The 21,194-nt window shown below is 40.9% G+C and overlaps 1 non-coding gene across 1 annotated transcript; it reads left to right on the top strand.

The window, feature by feature from the left end:
* Positions 1-20,854: 20,854 nt before the first annotated feature.
* Positions 20,855-20,960, top strand: LOC132608504 (small nucleolar RNA R71). Its single transcript, XR_009570418.1, has one exon. It is a non-coding gene; the product is annotated as a small nucleolar RNA R71 (small nucleolar RNA).
* The last annotated feature ends 234 nt before the right edge of the window (positions 20,961-21,194 follow it).

Here is a 21,194-nt window from a genome sequence, read left to right as displayed (position 1 = left end):
TTCCCCTTCCCCATGAAATGATGTGATCTTTGGAAACCATCAAAATACTCCCTTCGGAGCAGCTTTAATGCAAAATGAGAACTTCTTCCCCTTTTCTTAAAAATGGAAACTTCTTCCCCTTTTCATTTGGATTCTTCGAGACTCAAAATTTAAATGTAAAATGTATAGGAAAGAGAAAACCTTATGAATGTCCCCTTCGGGAATTTGACAACATTATGACATCGCACAACTTATGGGTGCCCTCTTCGGGACTTAAGAGGTCAAGGATACGAATATCCCTACACTGTGTAGGAATAGAGTCTTTGAAGTTCATTTATTTGCTGGGTTCGTTCAGATAATAAGGATCTTCATCACTACCATAATCATCACCACTATCATGTCTCACTTTGAATGATCCAGAACATAAGCTGAGGCCACATATCCTGAATATAATCAAGAATTATGTAGCACGCTCAGACATAAGCTGAGGCCACATGTTATGTAGCACGCTCAGACATAAGCTAAGGCCACATATTGTGTAGAATGCTCAGACATAAGCGGAGGCCATATGTTATATAGCACGCTTAGACATAAGCTGAGGCCACATATTGTGTAGCACGCTCAGACATAAGTTGAGGCCACATATTCTGAATATAATCCAGAATTATCTAGCACGCTCAGTCACGTCATGAAATCATCTAGAACCTTAGGCGTGGAAATCTCTAAGATTGACTTCTGGCATTTCTAGGAGTAAAAATATTATGGATGTCATGTATGGAATCAAAACATAGGAATCATACCTTTGAAAAAAGGGACGAGCCTTAACATACTTGATTGATCTCCTACGAATTAACGCTCATTCTCCTGAACTTGCAAATCTACATTCAAGAGAAATTATACTACCGTTAGACTTTTCGTCATATGTCTATCTCAAGTCCTCAAAACAAACTCTTTTAGAATCTGCCAAAATTCAGGCAGCATCTCCTCTGTTTATATGCCTAGCCCGAAATCACAATCCAGCAACTAACAATAACAATATCAACAACAATTTTATCAATACCAATATATTCCATAAAACATCCCACACGATGTTTTCCAAACTTCTCAACTCATAAATTCATTATCCGATCGTTTAATAGCTTTTCCTCCGTAAATAAACTTAAATCAATACTTATAAGGGAAGATTCATACCTTTTACCCGCTAGACCTGTCATATCTTCAATATTCGCCTTGAATCACAGTGAAGATTCACCGCAATATGGTGTTATAATCACAATTGTACGCTATCGGGACCTGAATCCGGAGATTGTACTTAATTCGGGCTAAAATTTGATGTTGGGAAGTTGTAGGAAATTTCCAGAGGTTTGGAGGGGTTTTTGGTATTTTGGATGAAGAAAAAGAGGTTAAGCCCCCTTAAATAAAGTTCCAGAATCTGCCTGCACCGCCTCAAAAATGGTTCAGCGCGATGGCGCCACCTTTGGGCGCGTTCGCACTGGCTTATTTTTTCTGCCTGCGCGTTCGTTCAGTAAAAAGGTCATAACTCTTTATCCTGATATCATATGAGGGCCCACGACCTATGGTTGGAAAGCTCTTTCAGTTATCTACAACTTTCATGTTTTGTGTGTTTCCAAATTCCAAACTTATAATAGCATTTTGGCCCCTCCAAATCAGATCATCCGAAAACGTATCCATAAATCATCCCTTTGGAGGGCTTTATGCCCATATTCGGCCCAAGGGTCCTTCTTAAGACTTGCTCAACTTACCATGTACTACTCATATCACTTTTCATATGCCCTTTATAAAACCCCGGCATGTGGACCCCCACCTTAGCTTACGCTTACGAGGGCTTTTCGTCAAGTGACGCATGAACTAATTTGCATCATACAGTCTCCAATTGTCATATATATATATATATATATCCTTATACTCAGATCATATAGTCTTCATCCCTGACCCGATAAGGCTAAATCATCTTACTAACACATACAACTGTCTACAGACCTCTACTGGAATGAAAGCTGTAGAAGGACGGGACAGGTCCCCGTGATACCCATCTATATACATCTCAAAAGAATGGCATACCAAAATAGACTGCAACTCCGGATCAAATGGAGTGCAATGATCGCTGCTGGATAAAAGTCCTACTCAGCTGAACCACCCGCTTGTCTACCTGTACCTGCGGGCATGAACGGGGAGTCAGTACGGATAATGTACTGAGTATATAAGGCATAAGAACAACATATATATATATATATAAGAATCATGAATAAGATCTGAACTCATCGGCTGAAATGACTATCTGCATGTACTTGTATGAACTAGTAGCTGCACATATCTACAAAAATCTATATAACTGACAATGCCTCTATAGGCGCCTAATCTGCATGCTCATGACTATCAATGTAGGTCGTACGTATATATGTGTGTGTATAACGCCTGATATATGTGCGTGTCTAACGCTTGTCAAGCCTCTATGGCATCCCATCATATCATATCGGCCTCTCTGCGGCCATCATCAATATTATCATCAGTGTGCACCAGTTGATCAGGTGGTAATGCGTGTATAAAGCCTATCTCTCTTCTCATACCCCACATATATCTAATATTCATGTATATAACGCCTTCTGGTCACGGGTTAAAGTACATGGATATATATATATATATATATATATATATATATAATGAATGTAATGCATGAATAAAATGTGTACATAGAACTGGATACACAAAACTGGACCCATGAACAGAAGGAATTATCATAAACGGGGTACATGAACATCAAAGACTGAAGTACTCCTAATGCTTCTAAGAGCAGAGTAATATGGACGCTTGCTTACTCGCTTGTTGGCTCATATCATATGATCATGCCAAAGGAAAGAAAAGATAGCCTTAACATACCTCGAACTGTATCCAACCGTCCAACTTCAAATCTTTGAGCTCGTAAGTATACAATCAAGATAACGTAGGCCTTAATTAGACTATTTACCTCGCCTCCTAATCATTTGAATACGAATAGAGCTTAACAAATTATGGGCAACATTTCCCTTATAAGTTCAACAATCCTTCAACTTCCTATTCAATCCAACATCAACCACAACAACAATAACAACACTTTTATATATATAGAAATATACTCAAATCTATTCCCAATCATCTCTTAAAATAGCCCCAAATTACTATCCTAACCTTCGTCAACTTACCACTTCCACGATTACCCTCTCTTTGCTTAAAACCACTAAAATCCTTGATAAATAACTTAAATACAAGGGGTAGAAATCATTTACATAGCTTGAGAGGCCTAAGATTCCAAGAATCACTTCAACTCCAACTTCCTAAGCTTCACAACCTTAAACAAACCCTAGAAACAACCTTCTTCTTCACAAGCACGGGTTCACGGGGCTCGGATCTTACCAAATCACCACTATAATGAGGAAAATGTTGGGAGAGAAAATATTAGGGTTTCTCTGATTTGGAATGGAGAAAAATAAGAAATAATGTCGTGAACCACATATTTATACTTGGAGTTTAAAAAGCTCCATCGGTGTGGTTTGGCGGACGGGTCGACGACCCGTCGACGTGTGGACGGTCCGTCGACTTTCCCGTTGAGTTACGCCTGTAGATTCCAGCTGCGGAACCCTATCGACGTCGTACAACGATGGCCCGTCGACATGTCGACGGACCCATCGACGATGACTGGTGTCTGCAGACTTCTCCGGTTCAGTTCAGATCGCGTCGAATCGATTCGATCAACTTCTAATCCTGTAAATTGCCAGGAACACCTACTGGTACCTTTATACACGGGATAAGACACTTTCTACCTCCAAACTCGAGCTCGGGTCTCTATGCCAAAGGCATACCCGACTAGAAAACCATAGGTTCTCCTACTACAAAATGAGAGGTGTAACAATCCACTTGTGTGAAGCTTATGCGGAAGGAACCAAATCGGATCAACAGTACTCGAGCCCTCATATTTCGGCCTCCAGTACTAGGGGACTATCTGTATACTGGCAAAATCAAGGGCAAGCTTACCCTCAATTTCTCGTCAAGAAACTTAAGATTATGATGGTCGTTATTGGCTCGAACGAGTCCCAATCGGGGTCAAGATAAATTGATGGATCGTAGCAAGACTGAGCATATCTGATCCCAGGTCACTGAGGTCGGTTGGAATTGGATACCGAGATAGGACGAGAAGGTGGTTAACAGTGATAAACGAGAGTCCGAAATATCCGCTACCAGCCGGATATGGCGGCGCCGATTTCTCTTATCAGTAATTGAAGATTTTGTACCTAATTTAGACTTGTACTAGGGTTAGGACTCCTCTACTATATAAAGAGGAGGACCCTTTTTACTTTTGGTTGGTTCTTTTGCACACACAAACATACTAAGCAATACAATATGATTCTAAGTGTTTATCAAGCTCTCTAAGAGTTTTACACTCGTTCATTCATTGACCATTGTAACACGAGCTCAGTTTCGAGGACCCGAGCCAACCGATCGGTCTCTTCTAAGGATCAATCGTTGTTTTATCGTGGTTTGATTGTTCTTACTCGCTTTTACACTATTATTTATTTCTCTATAATCATTCGTGTTAAAATTAACCGCATATCCTTTGAACCGCGTACAAATTTAATTGTTATCCAATTTTTAGGGTAAACAAAAGTAAAAAAGAAATCTCATAATTAACATGCAAGAGTGAAAATAAAGTGAATTTGCATAGATCCGTTTTTAATGCGTATCATCATATTTGTGTAGTAGAGACAACCAACTGATGTATTCCACAATTTAACTTTAATCAACGAACGAAAATCTCAATGAGTTAAAAACACAGAACATTAAGAAAAAAAATGTTGTTTGGCATAAATTCTACAAAGAGCTTAGTAGAAGATGCCAGACTCTAAGACTTTTCACTGTGACTCCGTACTACAGACAAAGGCAAGTCACATGTCTGCTACCTTATCTTTTCGCCTATTAGACTAGCATAGCCATCAAGACATTTCAACCTATTAAATTTCATACACATTTGACAGATTGCATAATTTCCATAGGGAGAAACAATTAACAAAGTAAATATTACCCAAAAATTAAACAAATTAATGGTCCACTTATCATTTTAGCATATCTCTTTGGAAATCAAGAGTTAATCTATCACCAGGAGAAGATCTAGGAGGATGTGAGGTTGTTCACCCGAACCCTCTCGAAAAAAATTACACTATATATATAAGATAAGTTTTTTATGTATATATAGATTTTGAATCCCTTGAACACAAGACTAGAGGTTGGCTCAGTTGTTAAAGGGGTTCAAAATTTACCTTCAAGTTTCATGTTCAAATCCTAGACACTACGCTCCCGTTTGGCCATAGATTCTGGGAGCATATTTTGAAGGTTTGTTTTCAAATCTTTGTTTGGCCATAAAATTTTGAAAGATTTTGAAAACAAATCTTCAAATCACAAATTCTGGCTCAACCCTGTTTTTTGGCCAAGATCTGTTTTGGCCTTTTAAAAACTACCCCAAGCTTTTATATTTAATAAAAATACCCCATCTATTTATGACCAAACTAATTCTATCCACCGTGTTCCTCCATTAAAACCGTATCTACCATATTTCCACAATTAAAGTAGTCTCTTCCATAAACTGAACAAGCTAAGCTAGTAACTACCGTTGTTTTTTTCTTGAACGGATGGATCTTTGAATTGTAAATTAAATTGTATTAGCTAGTAAGTGTGTTATTAGAAATTATTATTAAAATATTATGTTATGCATAATTTGGGATTAGCAAGTATGTATCTTTTGTATGGTTGGTAGTTTTGATAGTTTTTAGAACTCATGGGTATAAGTAATATTTCATGTTTTTGTCACGCCTCCAAACCCACCCTGAACGTAACAGGCATCCAATGCTATGAACAACACCGGAAGCACTTTATGAATTAATAACTACAAGTACCTTTTTAGTAATCTTCCATTACTTAATTAAACAAGTTAAAAATAACTAAATAAAACCGTGATCATAATTATGAAGTAAAATCAGCGGAAGTCTAATATAAATAAGTTGTCATCAAACGTAACAACACCTAATGCGTCAAGCAATGACTTCACGACTACCCACAGTATGACACTTGTCTATGAGTTTCTAAGAAAATAAACTAACTCAGGACACATCTCAAAGCTACTAAGAAGCAATAAATGACTCAATGAAAAACCCACGAACAAGTGTGTGGGCTCACCAACAATCTGGAAAGCAGCAAGTACTCCTAATCCGTGAGATCTGTCTATACCTGCTCTTCTTCGTTACCTAACATACCATTAAGAACAACAATGGTATGCCTGAGTATTGGGTACTCAGTAAGTGTCTAAGGGGAATAGTTAACAAAATCAAAGTAGTCATAAAACGAATAATAATGAGTAAACAATATTAAATGAAATAATTCTAAAACCCGGAAGAGTAAGCCATTAACTAAGAGAAATCATCAGAGAATCTAATAATGAAATATACATCAACTTTAGCTCGTTATCGTTTACCATGTCAAGTATGTCACTTATGAACTCAAGATTACCATAAGCCACTCACAGGCAACCAAAGTATAACACATGCCAATACAGGCTCAAATCATTAACGAAGGGATGACCATTTAAGGTTCCCTAAATTGCATAAAAGCACCATATCGGAGTTTATCACCCTCGATAGCTATCCTTCCTCCTGAATAGCTAGGCAAAATCACATCGGGGTTATGAACCCTCGACGGCTATCCTTCCTTCTGAATAGCTAGGCATGAACTACACTGGGGCTATCAACCCTCGATGGCTACTCTTCCTCTCGAATGGCTAGGAAAACCCCACTAGAATCTATAATGACTACCCTTCCTCCCGAGTAGCTAGGTGAAACACAAATAATAGAATCATGGCATAATAGCTAAATTACAAATCATGGCATAGAAGCCGAATCTCAAATCATATTAGGATTGCTGAATTGTTCATTATGAATTGTGTTCATCATCCCGTTAACAGGAGTATACCAACATCATTAACTGATTTAGAACTCAAGTTCAAATCATTATTCAATTTCAATTCAACGAAACCCCTTCATAGGGAAAACCACATGAAATATCCAAGCTTTTCGAAATCAAGTTTAAGCATCCCTTATGGGGTAATCCATGTTCAAAGGATAAAGCCTTATATTTCATTTCCAATCATCCTTCAATAAGGGAAAATCATGTATACATATATATAATATAATACATATAAAGTTTTAATGCAGGTTGTCCCTCATGCACATAAACCTTGTCAAACAACACCTTAAACGTTTGAAAAAATATGTTCGAAAAAAAGACATACGTCAAAAGAAGGTTTTTCAAAAGAGACATACCTCAAATCCTGCTAACATGGTACCAACAGAATTTTCAAGGTTCAATAATCACTCTACGATAGGGTTAGATGATAAATATTAGAACTTTGATCGATTCTAGGGATTTCCACCCTTATGTGAAAAACTAGGGCTTTTTCGTGCCCAACACGTGTTCTTGAACCCCCCCCCCCCCCATGAATCACACATGGATTATTATTGACTATTATACCCTACACTAGTCTAAATCCTCTAAATAATCTTCATAAACTTCAAAGAACATACCTTCAAGAAGTTTCCCAAAGTCTCCTTCAAACTTCTCTTTCTTTGGTTTTCAAGAATCTAAGGTTTGGAGAGATGAACTAGGGTCAATTTGATATGATATTGATGAAGTAATGATGGTAATTGATCAAAAACTTACCTTAGATGTTTTGGGAAAGTTTTAGGATTGTTTCTTCTCAAAAAGTCGGCAAAAACGAAGTGGGAAACTTATAAAATTCTGAACCAGAAAAATCATGGGCCGCAGCACCCTTGTGTCGTGGACCCATCGCGGGTCATATCACCTACGGCACCCCTGCACAGGGGTGTCGCACAAGGCAATATTTTGGTCAGAACCTGCGACTGCCGATCGTTGCTCAGTAAAATGGTCATAACTTTTTGTACGTAGCTGCTTTGGAGCTGGGAGACCTACAGTTGGAAAGCTATTTAAAAGACCTACAACTTTCATGTTTTGAATTTTCTTAGATTTTGAACGAAACTATCCGAAAAATGAGAATAGTAAGAAGTCCTCCAGACTTAGACGAATTTAGAAGCCCTTAAGAAGTTTATCACCCAAATTCATCCTGAATGGATCCATATAGCTAAAATATCATCTTAATACTACTTTTTACACATTCACACCTAACTCAGATTTACAGGATGTTACATTATCCCCCCCTTAGGATCATTCTTCTTCGAATGAAAGTTATGGCCTAAGATTTTCACTAAACCTCAAACTTTCGAATTTACTAGAGTTTATTTGCATAATGAGCTATCCCCAAGGACAACTTATTGACTACACACCCAACAATGCCAACATGGTTCTCACAGGAATTCCCACTACTCTATCATTCAAGCCTAAACACAAAATGAGGAATTCATACCTTTAGTCTATACTTTCGCAAGAATTCGATAACCAAAAGGTTCGACTCATACCCGGAATAGGGAATAAGTGAGCGTATTATGGCTTGAGCATCATTAACGACAACTAGATGGTAACTACACCCTTTGGAGTTTACTTTGTGAATCCTGAGATATAGAATAAGTGTACCTCAATGTTTAGCAATTTTACTCTTCCACTCTATAATGGGTTCATCGAGAAATTCAAGCCTAACTATTTGTAATTGACAACTATAGTTTCATAACCCTTGGAAAGCCAATCTATTCCCATAATCACATCAAGGTTCACCATTTCTAATTCAAACACATCAAAAGTAGTCTCACGACCCTTAATTACAATGACGTTGTCTCTATATATTCTAGAAGCGATAACAAGGACACTAGCAGGGGTGTTCATAGAAAAAGAGTTCTAACAATTGTTCGGGTTCCCTACCAAAATCAAGGGTAACGTACGAAGTCACATAAGAAAGATTTGAACCCGAATCGATCAATGAATACGTATCAAGAGAACAAATAGCGAGAATACCTGCGACCACAATGTATGAGGCTTCAGCCACCTCCCTACGAGCCAAATCATGAAGTCGAGCTCCTTTTGTATTAAACGACCCCGGAAAGATAAAAATACAACTAACACCCAAATAAGATCAACATAGTCCTCACGAGGATTCTAACGACTAGAACACTCAAGTCTCAACACGAAATGAGGGGGTTTTGATATGCTCAAATTACACCTATTAATGGTATAACGCGGACGTTGTTAAATATAGTAACCCAACAAGGTTGGGGTCGAATCCCACAGGGAATATGGTGTGAAAAGGTTACTAAAGTCGTAGGATGCTAAGTTCTAGGTCTAATGTCTTAATCCGATGATTTTGGTAAAATTTGGTTTTTCTATAACTAATTGCTATCGACTTGCTTTGGTGGAAATTTATGGTAAAAGAAACTAAGGTTGTGTCCCCTCTAGATGAGGTGTATGATCATGGGTATTGATCTTGATATACTTATAATGGATCAGTATATGAATGCACTTAATCTCTATGTGAATCTCTACTATTTCCCAATAAATAAAGATTATGTCTTTCTATGATTTTCCCAAATATAAGAAAGTAACCATAAAGAACGATTAATCATGCCAAGTAAATTCTTCTTATTCCTAAGTGAATTTATTAAACAAAGTTTAAAGCTTTGAGTCCTTTTTAGTTATTCTTACCAACCCTAATTATTTTCCCAAATAAATCAAGGTTTATGGCTTTAATCAATGTTTGCAACCATTAATTATGAATGAAGAATGAAGAATAACTAAACCCTAATAATTCATTATGTGTCTATCAATTACAAACCCAATCACAAAACACCCATCATTGGGTTCACAACCCTAGTAAGGGAAATTAGCTACTCATAGAGGAAGAAGAACAATAAGAAATAATGGGAAGCATAATGCTTACAATTGATTGATTGGAATTGAGAAGTCACTGGTAATTGTTTGTAATCTCCAAAAGAATTCAAAACTATGAGTAACCAATGCTAAGGAATATAAAAGCTGAGTTCTCCAGTAATGTAATTACAAGAGACCTAAATCAGTTATTTATAAGAGTCCAAGCCGTGCAAAATAGGATTTGGCAAAATTGCCCTCGACGGACAATGTACGGACCGTACATTTTATAAGGTCCGTAAAATCAGTGAAGTCTTCCGTAAAATCTCTCCAGTTGTCAGATTGCACGATCCACTTTTACGGACCATAAATATTATACGGTCCGTATAATTTGCCGTAAATCCTCCTCTCTTTTAAGACTCTTCTGGAACCAACATACGGTGAGTTTTACGGACCATAAATATTATACGGTCCGTACTTCTTCCCGGACTTCTACTTCCAGTTTGACCTCTTTCTGTTAAGCTTCTACGCTGAATATTATGGACCGTGAATTTTATACGGTCCGTATGTTCTTCCGTAAGATCCGGCTGCAGTTAGTTTTCTCTTCTTTGCACAACGTTTTTACTCCATTTACAAGACTTGCTCCCGAAATACGTTAAACATCTGCAACATGTCACAAACACATCAAAAAGACCAAAACTTGCTTAAAAACAAGTAAAACTCATAGCCAAAAAGTATCGAATGTGCCATAATTTCACGGCACATCAACACCCCCAACTTAAAGTCTTTGCTTGTCCTCAAGCAAGTCGCATAACACAATGAATCAATCTACCACTTAGATATCGCAGAGTACTGAATGTCTACATTGGTTTTGACTTTGAACTCCTGGCATGCACGTTTTCCTTCCACAGACCACCCCATTTCCTATTTTAACCCATATGCACCACCCGAGAATATTATGACTAACAATGAAGCTTCAATGCATGACATTATATTATCGAACATATTATGATGCACACAAACGCTACTTTAGGCGGTCACTTGATTTTTCTCAATTCTCATCCTTATGCCCTCACATAGACCAAAGAATGTCCCAACACACATATGCAACAAGAATGGGACGAAGAGGAAAGAGAAGAGAAAAGCACTCACACTCACAAAGAATTTCATATCTACACATGCAAATACCATATGCTTGCGCCTATTTTCTATGTTTTCATCCTAGGCTCATTCGGTTGTGATTACATTAGGACTTGTTTTGGCTTGTAATGTAGGCTTAGGGACGGGTAGGATACTTTTTGGATATTAGTGACTCACCCTCCATGAACACTACAACATCTCATAACCTTGATTCGCCTCTTTTCTTTTCACCCCTTTATTTTCTTTCAAGTTTTCGACCTCGGTGTGGTTTTATTCCTATCTAACTTGCAACTCTTTTTGTGTGACAATTTTCTGATTTTTTTTTTTATATATGTATATATGCAACTACCACATCGACTCTATACTAGCAAACTCCACCACCCCCAACTTATGTTTTTAACATCTACTTCACATTTAATTCACCCCCAACTTAGGCAATTTGCCTTATCTATCTAGTAGCATCAAGGAGGGAACGGGTGCGAAGATGGGTAAATTGCACAACGGTGAGGTTTTATTCGGCTAGCCAAGAAAAAGGCTCAAACAGGGAAACTAGTGATATTTTCAGCTTTTGGTAAGGCTTATTTAGGCAAAGTGGCTATTTACACAAAGAAAGCCTAACCTCATTTCACAACCAAACTAACTTTCAGATTTCAAACAAGACCAACCAGGCAAGTTCTAGATTATACATGCTTAAAAAGATTAAACTAACAACTCACACACACATTGGCATAAGGACAATTATTTTTACACTTGTGACCTCCTAAGTAGTCATTTATCACACACAATACCCCAATAATTACAATGTCATATAAAGAATCAATCATGTCAACCTATAACTGTTCTAAGTATGCATTTTTCGAATTTTCGAGGGGTCCAAAATTTCCAACAAACCACAACACATGCCATCAGTTACAAAGTAACACCAAATAAGTCAAAATTACTCTACTCAACCTAAGCAACATCCTAAACATGCCAGTTTCAACAAAAATAAAAATCCCCCTCAGGAAAAGAACTCTGGCAAAGAAAAGCCGAGGGGGTTCCTAAACACATATTTACACTATACTACTATCAAATAGTCCCACCCCCAACTAAAGAAGCTTGCACTGCCCTTAGTGCATCAGCGTAAGCAAAAACAAATCAAGGGATAGGACTACCTGAGGCACACTATGTGTGGTGCTCTTCCTGCTGAGCTCCCACTGCATCAGTGTCAGTGGGTGCTGGGTCAACTATGCTGCTGGGAGGCTCAGTCTGAGTCTACGAAAGTGGGTTTGCTGGTGGAACAGAAGTCCCGACCTCCTCTGGTACCGGAGTGCTAGGTAGCGTCTGCTCAACAAGGGGATCCAAACTGCTTGATGCCCTTGTGTAGTGGAAATCCATCATAGATTTCTGTGTGGCAAGCCGCAGCTGGCGCTCTTCTAACACCACTATGTCGACCTCTTCATCATCGTCCTCTGCCCTCGGCCTCTTGCCTCTATCTTGGGCAGAGGGCTCCTCCGTAGAAAGTCGCACCATTGGCACCAAGGATGCCAAGTCAATCGGTATAGCTGATTTGGAGGGGCTCTCAAACATTACCCCCTCCTCGACCTGAAGTGCAAGGACGTCGTCCTTGAGCTGAGTAATATCCCTCTTCACTAATCTCAGGTCCGCTGATTGCGATACCCTCTCCAACTCAAGTACTCGCCTCTCAATCCCACCAATTCTGGAGTGAATTTGACGGTGAAACTCGGTAAGGGATTCCTGTAGCGGCTCCAACTCCTTCCGAACTGGCCGTGCTATAACTTCCTCCAACTCCCCTAGTAGGCTAGTGACCTGTAGATCAGCTATGTCTGCCTTTACATAGGAGTCATGGAAGTTCTGTCTGTTGAATGGAATCATTATACCTCCAGGAAGTTCTGTATACGTGGAGGTGACCCTTGTAGTAGGTGGTGCAGTCGTGGGAACTGGCTCAGTAGCAACCCCATGAGCTGCGGAAAAGGTGGGGCCCGACGATGACTCCGGACCCGCTGTAGGAGCTGGTACTGTCATGGCAGCAGTCTCAAAACCCGCAGTGGTCTCCTCTAATGTCGTACCCTCCTCCTCATGCTGATCATACTCATATGGCACAAATTCTGGGGCTGTCACACCCCCTCGGGCTGCTGCCAACCTATCCTTAACCTCTTTATCTTTGCTCTCTATCAAACTGTAGATGTGTTTTGCCTCCAGCTTATGGTCCCAGTAAGGAAACTGCTGGATGTCAGGCTGCATACAAAGGGCCATAATCAAGCATGGGAAAACCAACGAAAGACCAGGCTGAGTTGCCCGCACTCGAACCTCATCAGCTATCAATTTCCCTACATCAACTACACACCGGACATGATGGAAGCCACTACAATCGCCTGGGTTATAGTGAGCTGATTATCTGTCTGAGTTGGTTGCAGCCTGTGCATTAGGACGCTCCACCAGAATTGTGCCTCTACTGAAAGATCCTTCTTTTTTATCGGAACGCCAGAATTTGTGCGCCATCCTGGATTCCCTCTAGCAATCACCGAGGCCACCCACGGTACTTCTCTCATTTGGTCATTTCTGCTCCCCACCAATCTATAGTCTAACTCATCAGTGTTTGCTGGCAGTTCATAGTTGTCCCCGAAGTAAAAATTGTTGATGGCCTTGCTGGAGAAATCAATCCTCACACCTCTAATAGTCACCTTTTGGAGCCGTACCACTGTCTTTGCTTGTTGGGAAGGCTTGTACCTGTTGTTTATCTTCTCTGCATAATTGTCGTGGAATTCTCTCACAATAGATGGTATATATGTGCCAAGTGGCTGGCTAAGGAATCCCCATCCATGGTGATCAATGATAGCCTGTATAGTTGGGAAGTGTTCCAACCCTTCGAAACTGATCCGCCGCTCCTCATTGATGTTCTGGCGGAAACCCTATCCTCCTTCCTTGTGCTCTAGCCCTTTATCATATATTTCTTTCGAGCCTTGGACCGAGAACCTAACAGCATGCTCAGACCGCTCCTTCATTCTGTTCTCATTTAGGCGTGCCGCCTCTTCAACATCAGATTCTGCTGGTGCATCAGTCGCCTCTTCAGCAACAGATTCTGCCGGTGCATTAGTCGCCTCTTCTCGACTAGGCAGGTCAAGGGAGCTTGATGAGTGCTCCCCATCGCTGCTGCTCCCCTGATCAGACGGGGAATGTGCCTGGGTTTGGGCTGCTCTTTGCAGCCTTGTAGTTCATTCAACAGGAGGTTGGTCTTCATCGCAGAGCCTAGTTTGGACTTGGGTTCGGCCTCGCCCTCTACCTTGTCCTATGCCCTGAGCACGACCTTTTGCATTAGCCATACCTGTGGACTGCATGTTCGTATATGTAATGATGAACATGAAGTCAAGGATGCAAAACTCTTTTTTTTTTTACGGGCCGTGAAAAACATTTTACGGACCGTAGATTTGGGACAGAATGATATACCTGCTCATGGAGATTTTACGATGGAGTTATACGGTCCGTATAATTTTTACAGTCTGTGAAATCCTTCGTAAATTGTGGAAAAGTAATTTGGGAACTGAGGCAACTATTTTACGACACAAGTTACGATCCGTATAATTAATACGGTCTGTAAGTTTTGTTGTAAAACTGGAACAGAGAGACTTATTACACATGGTATATATACGACACAAATTTACGGTCCGTATAATTTATACGGCTCGTAAATTCATCCGTATATATACTTGTCTTTGTAATCAGTTACCCAGACTTTTCCTGAGCCTATGCATTCAAACCTTGTTCTTAGACATGGAACTCTGTTATTTTGCTCGTATCATGTTGGGGTTACTCAGACTTCACCCCAATCTACTAATATTTCTCATTCAAGCATTTTATCGGACCGTTGGTGGGCATAATGAATGGTTATATCAATTAAAGACATAAGCACTCGAAATGCCCACCGACCCAATGGGAGATTCGATTTCTCGTTTCCCATGAGTCCACTAGTTAGCAACACAATCAAATCCCCGCCCCACTCGATTTCAAATTCTATACCCTTAATTAGTAAAAACCCCAGAATTTACCCACAAGGATATCTAAGAAGCACACATCAGATCATAATTAGGGTATGAGAGCATTAGCAAACCTGATAGGGACGGAGATGAGTACCTTCACTGAAGAAAATTAGTAGGAACAGAATACAAATAAAACTCCTTTTTGCTGCTTTGCTTCAACTGTGATAGGTGAGAAGGTTTTTCGGTTTTCGTGGGTATGGTTGGTGAATCGTGGGTATGGTGGGTGGGGAGTGTTTTTAGGGATGTGGTTTGGTAGTGGAGGAATTAGAGGGAGTGAATTTAGGGTGTTTGAATTTGAGAGGGAGAGGATCGGTTGTGATTGGAAGTTGAAGCAAAAGACTAGACGCTCAATTGATTATATTCCTTCAGTTATCTTTGTTTTTCCGTGAAATTCTCACTTAACTTACCTGGCCCTTTACGCTTCTTAATCTACGGCCGTATAACTTTCACGGGCCGTAGATCTGTCCGTAGATCTGCGACGGTAAATCGATCTGACGATCCTTGGTTTATGCCAGAATCCACGGTCCGTATAAAATGTACGGTCCGTATGTTATGGCGTAAATCAAGGACAGAAAGGGATTTTACCAGACTCAAGTTCTACGCTTCCATCTACGGACCGTATATTTTATACGGACCGTAGATTATGGCGTAGATCATTAACAGAGAGCCATGTTTTTTCTTCTTACTCTACGCTTCCATCTACGGACCGTATAATTTATACGGACCGTAGATTCTGGCGTAGATCGTCTCCAGTGTCTACTCTCTGCATCCTGCACCAAAACAAACATTACCCTATATGCTGAAAACAACAACAGAACGAAAAATAAACATTACACTTGGGTTGCCTCCCAAGAACCGCTTGATTTAACGTCGCGGCACGATGGTGGTGACCATTCACTCCTTATCTTGGTACACCAGATCATTGTTCGTTCCGAGGTGCTTCAACCTGTATCTGTCAACAATCCTATCCTCCAAAACCATCCCGTGATAGTGCTTCAATCGCTGCCCATTCACCTTAAATGTCCGAGTTCCATCCCCGGACTTTAACTCAATCGCTCCATGGGGTGAAACACCTACCACCTCAAACGGACTAGACCACCTTGATTTAAGCTTACCAGGCAGCAACTTCAACCGAGAGTTAAACAACAACACAGGGTCACCCTTGTAGAACTCTCGCTTCAGGATCTTCTTGTCATGGTATTGCTTCATCCTTTCTTTATAAAGTGCTGCACTCTCGTATGCCTGGTACCGAAACTCATCCAACTCATTTAGTTGAAACAACCTGAGCTTGGTTGCTTCCTCCCAATCCATATTCAGTTTCTTCAGCGCCCACATAGCCATGTGCTCAAGTTCAACCAGCAAGTGACAAGTTTTCCCGAACACAAGCTTGAAGGGTGAAGTCCCAATCGGAGTCTTGAAAGCAGTCCGGCATGCCCATAGAGCATCATCGAGCTTGCGGGCCCAATCAGTTCTATTTGCATTTAGCATTTTTGCTAGAATACTCTTGATCTCCCTGTTGGACACTTCAACTGGCCCACTTGTCTGAGGATGATAAGGTGTTGCCACCCTATGTTTGACCCCATATTTCTCCATCAGTCCCGCGAAAGCTCTATTACAAAACTGGGATCCACCATCGCTGATTATAGCTCTCGGAGTACCAAAACGAGTAAATATGTTCTTCTTGAGGAAACCCATAACACTCTTGGCCTCATTATTAGGTAAATCCACCGTTTCTACCCATTTTGACACATAGTCCACAACAACCAAGATGTATTTCATGCCACCCGAACTCACAAAGGGTCCCATAAAGTCAATCCCCCAGACATCGAACACTTCTACCTCCATAACAAAATTCATAGGCATCTCTTGCCTATTGCCGATATTCCCTTGCCTCTTTCATTGATCACAGGACCGCACCAATAGATTAGCATCATGAAAAATAGTCGGCCAGTAATAGCCGCACTCAAGTACCTTAGCCGCAGTCCGGTTTTCGCTATGATGACCCCCAACAGGAGAGTCATGGCACGCTTTTAGAATCGCCATCACTTCACTTTCTGGAACACAACGCCGAATGATGTTGTCAGCGCATGTTCGGAACAAATAAGGCTCGTCCCAATAGTACTGCCGAGCATCCCACAAGAATTTCTTCTTTTGGTAGGCTTTGATATCTTCTAGGACTATGCCTGTTACTAAATAATTGGCAATGTCAGCATACCACGGTGCCACCTCATTTGACACAGCCAACACCCTCTCATCCGGAAAAGCATCATCTATATCAAGCTCATCAGAAGGTCTCCCAGCCTCTTCAAGCCGAGAGAGATGGTTAGCAACCTGGTTTTCAGTGCCCTTGCGGTCCTTCACCTCAAAATCAAACTCTTGCAGCAATATCACCCATCTAATCAGTCGAGGCTTTGCTTCCTTCTTTGCCATGAGGTATCTCAAGGCTGCATGATCAGTGTAAACCACTACTTTGGACCCCAACAAGTAGGCCCGAAATTTCTCAAAAGCAAACACAATGGCAAGCAGCTCTTGCTCTGTCACTGTGTAATTCATCTGTGCAGCATTCAGTGTTCTGCTTGCATAATAGATCGGGTGCATAATCTTATTGTGCCTCTGCCCAAGCACAGCACCTATTGCAAACCCACTAGCATCACACATCAGTTCAAATGGCAAGGACCAGTCAGGAGCAACAATAATAGGAGCAGTTGTGAGACGCTCTTTTAAATCCTCAAACGCCTTCTGGCACTTATCATCAAACACAAATTTAGCCTCTTTTTCAAGAAGCTTGCACATTGGATTGGCAATCTTGGAGAAATCTTTGATGAAGCGCCTGTAGAATCCAACATGTCCCAAGAAACTTCGGACACCTTTGACTGAGATAAGTGGTGGAAGTTTTGCAATCACATCAATTTTTTCTTGATCGACCTCGATTCCCTTTTCAGAGATTTTGTGACCGAGGACGATTCCTTCCTTCACCATAAAATGGCACTTCTCCCAGTTTAACACCAGATTGGTCTCCTCACACTTTTTTAGCACTTGACCCAGATGGCCAAGACAATCTTCAAATGAGTCACCCACTACGGAAAAGTCATCCATGAACACTTCCAAGAAATCCTCTACCATGTCAGAGAAGATTGACATCATGCACCTCTGAAAAGTGGCTGGTGCATTACAAAAACCAAAAGGCATCCGGTTGAATGCAAACGTCCCATAAGGACAAGTAAAGGTGGTCTTCTCCTAATCTTCCAAAGCAATGTTGATCTGATTGTAGCCCGAATAACCATCAAGGAACAAATAGTAGGAACGCCCCGCTAGCCTATCAAGCATCTGATCAATGAAGGGCATAGGGAAGTGGTCATTGCAAGTGGCTGTGTTGAGCTTGCGATAGTCTATGCAAACTCTCCATCCGGTGACAGTTCTGGTCGGGATCTACTCATTCTTTGCATTCGGCACGACAGTGATGCCGCCCTTCTTAGGAACACATTGGATTGGGCTCACCCATTTACTATCAGCAATTGGGTAAACCATGCCCGCATCCAGCCATTTGATGATCTCTTTCTTGATGACCTCTTGCATATTCTCGTTCAGTCACCTCTGATGCTCTACACTCGGTTTGCTACCCTCCTCCAACTGAATTTTGTGCTCACAGATCCCAGATGGAATACCTCGAATGTCTGCTATGGACCAACCAATAGCACGCCTATACTCCCTCAACACCTCCAACAGCTGCAAAATCTGCTCCTCAGTCAATAGGGCCGAAACAATCACTGGTAATGTATTGTCCGGACCAAGGAACTCATATTTCAGATGTGATGGAAGCTGCTTAAGCTCCAACTTAGGTGGCTCAATGATCGAAGGCTTTGCTGGAGGAGTTGTTCTATTCTCTAGATCAAGATTTAGCTTCTTTGGTGGTATGAGTATGAGCCCAACCCACCAAGTGAGTTAACTGTCTCCACATAGCCTTCCATGTCTTTAGCATCGAAATTCATAAGAATACCAGCTAGAGCTTCACCCAAACTTTCTTCTTCCATCTTGAACTCCACTACTTCATCAACAACATCAAATGGATCAATTTCCGAAATACTCTCGTAAGCACTTGGTAACTTCATCCCTTTGCTAGCCTGAAAAGTCACTTCTTCATTGTTGACTCGGAACTTGATTTCATTTTTCTCCGAATCCATCAGGGCCCTCCCTGTAGCAAGGAAAGGTCTCCCTAGAATGATAGGAATGTCCCGATCAACAACACAGTCAAGAATCACAAAATCAGCGGGTAACATAAAATCACCAACCCGCACAATTACATCATCAACCACCCCAACAGGTCTTTTGATAGACCTATCAGCCATCTGCAATCTCATAGTAGTCGGCCTTGGCATCCCCAAACCTGATTGTTTACATATAGCAAGGGGCATCAAATTAATACTCTCCCCATTATCACACAAAGCACGAGCAAAATCATGGTGCTCAATTGAACAAGGAATGGTCAACGCCCCAGGATCTCCCTTTTTCTGTACAGTTGTAGTTGAAATGATAGAACTCATAGTGTGAGTCAAACTCAGGGTTTCATGCTGCACCGTTTTCTTCTTGGTCAGTAGATCCTTCAAATACTTCGCAAAACCGGGCATCTCCTTGACAGATTCCAAGAAGGGAAAACTCAGAGATAACTGCTTCAGTTGATCATAAAACTTCTCGAACTTAGCATCTTCTTTCTTCTTTACCAACCTCTGAGTAAAGTGAGGTTTAGATTTGAAAAGCTGCGTCAAAGGGCGGAGAGACCCCTTTACAGCCTTCTTACTTGTGTTATCAGCTTCCATCTCTGGAATATCAGCAACCTTCTTGTTAGTGGGATTCTTATCAGCAATAATGGGTGCTTCAGGCTGCACCTCATCCTCTTCATCTATCGGCTCAAGATCAATCACCTTCTCAGCAGTCCCCTGGAGTGTTTTACCACTCCTATTAGTGATGGCAAACACACGGTCTACACCGCCTCCCCCATTCTTGGGATTTGGAATAGTGTTACTCAGAAGTCCTCCTTTTTTAGGAGGGTGTTGCTCTCTAGAAATATCCCTCATCTGCGACTCAAGCTTCTGAATAGCCGCTGTATGGGAACCTACTGTTTCTGTCAGCCCAGATAAAGTCCTTTCAGACTTAGATTGATTGGCCAGAATCTTCTCAAGCATTGCTTAAACCTTCGAACTACCTTGCTCTGTTGACTGCCCTTTCGGTGGTATATAAGGATTGGAACTCTTGTTCCCAAAATTGTTGCTGTTGTTGTAGATCCCTTGGTTCGTACCACCATAATTATTGTTGTAGTTCCCAGAGTTGTTGTAAGCACCTTGACCCTGCTGAGGTCTCCATTGATTCTGATTCTGATAGCCACCTTGGTAATTCTGTCTTTGGAACCCCCTAGAGAGTTATTAACATAATTAGCATCTTTAACCTGCATAGGTGGCCCATCATGGAATGGACCATCTTGAGAATGGTACATCCCTTTAGGCAAAACTGTATCATCCTCACAAACATTTAACTTCTTGATTTGGGATTCATCAAACTTTTTCGTTAGCAAGGAAATATTTGTTGCAAGTTCTGCTAGAGTCTGCTGGGTGTCTTGATTCTCCTTCACTATATTCTGGATCATAGCACTACCATATGGTACCACATCAGCATTGTTGGAGTGCCAAGCCTGATTATGAGTCGTCAGCTTGTTAAGTAGGGTGGTCACTCGTCGAAAGGTCTTGTTCATGAAACAACCATCAGCTGCATTATTAGATACTGACTGTGTCACTGGATCTAACCCTCGGTAGAACTTCTCCATTAATATATGTTCCGGAAAACCATGATTCGGCCTCTTCTGCAAATACTCCTTGAATCTCTCCCAGGCTTCAGATAGTAGTTCCCCCGGTCGCTGCTTAAATTCATATATCTTGTCACGAATCTCAACCTTCTTGCTAGGGGGGTACCACTTCCTGAGAAAAGCAGCTACCATCTCTGCCCATGAAGTAATCGAATTTCGGGGCAGCTTCTCGAACCATGTTCTTGCCTCTCCAGCTAAGGAGTATTTGAATAACCTCAACCGAATAGCATCTTGTGGAACGTTGTTCTAGATGTGATTAGCACACACATCCACAAAATTTTGCAAATGACGTTGAGGGTCATTCTCGGTAGAGTTCC

The sequence above is a fragment of the Lycium barbarum genome, chromosome 8, assembly GCF_019175385.1.
Source record: "Lycium barbarum isolate Lr01 chromosome 8, ASM1917538v2, whole genome shotgun sequence".
NCBI classification, from domain to species: Eukaryota; Viridiplantae; Streptophyta; class Magnoliopsida; order Solanales; family Solanaceae; genus Lycium; species Lycium barbarum.
This window is presented reverse-complemented; position numbering and strand designations above follow the sequence as displayed.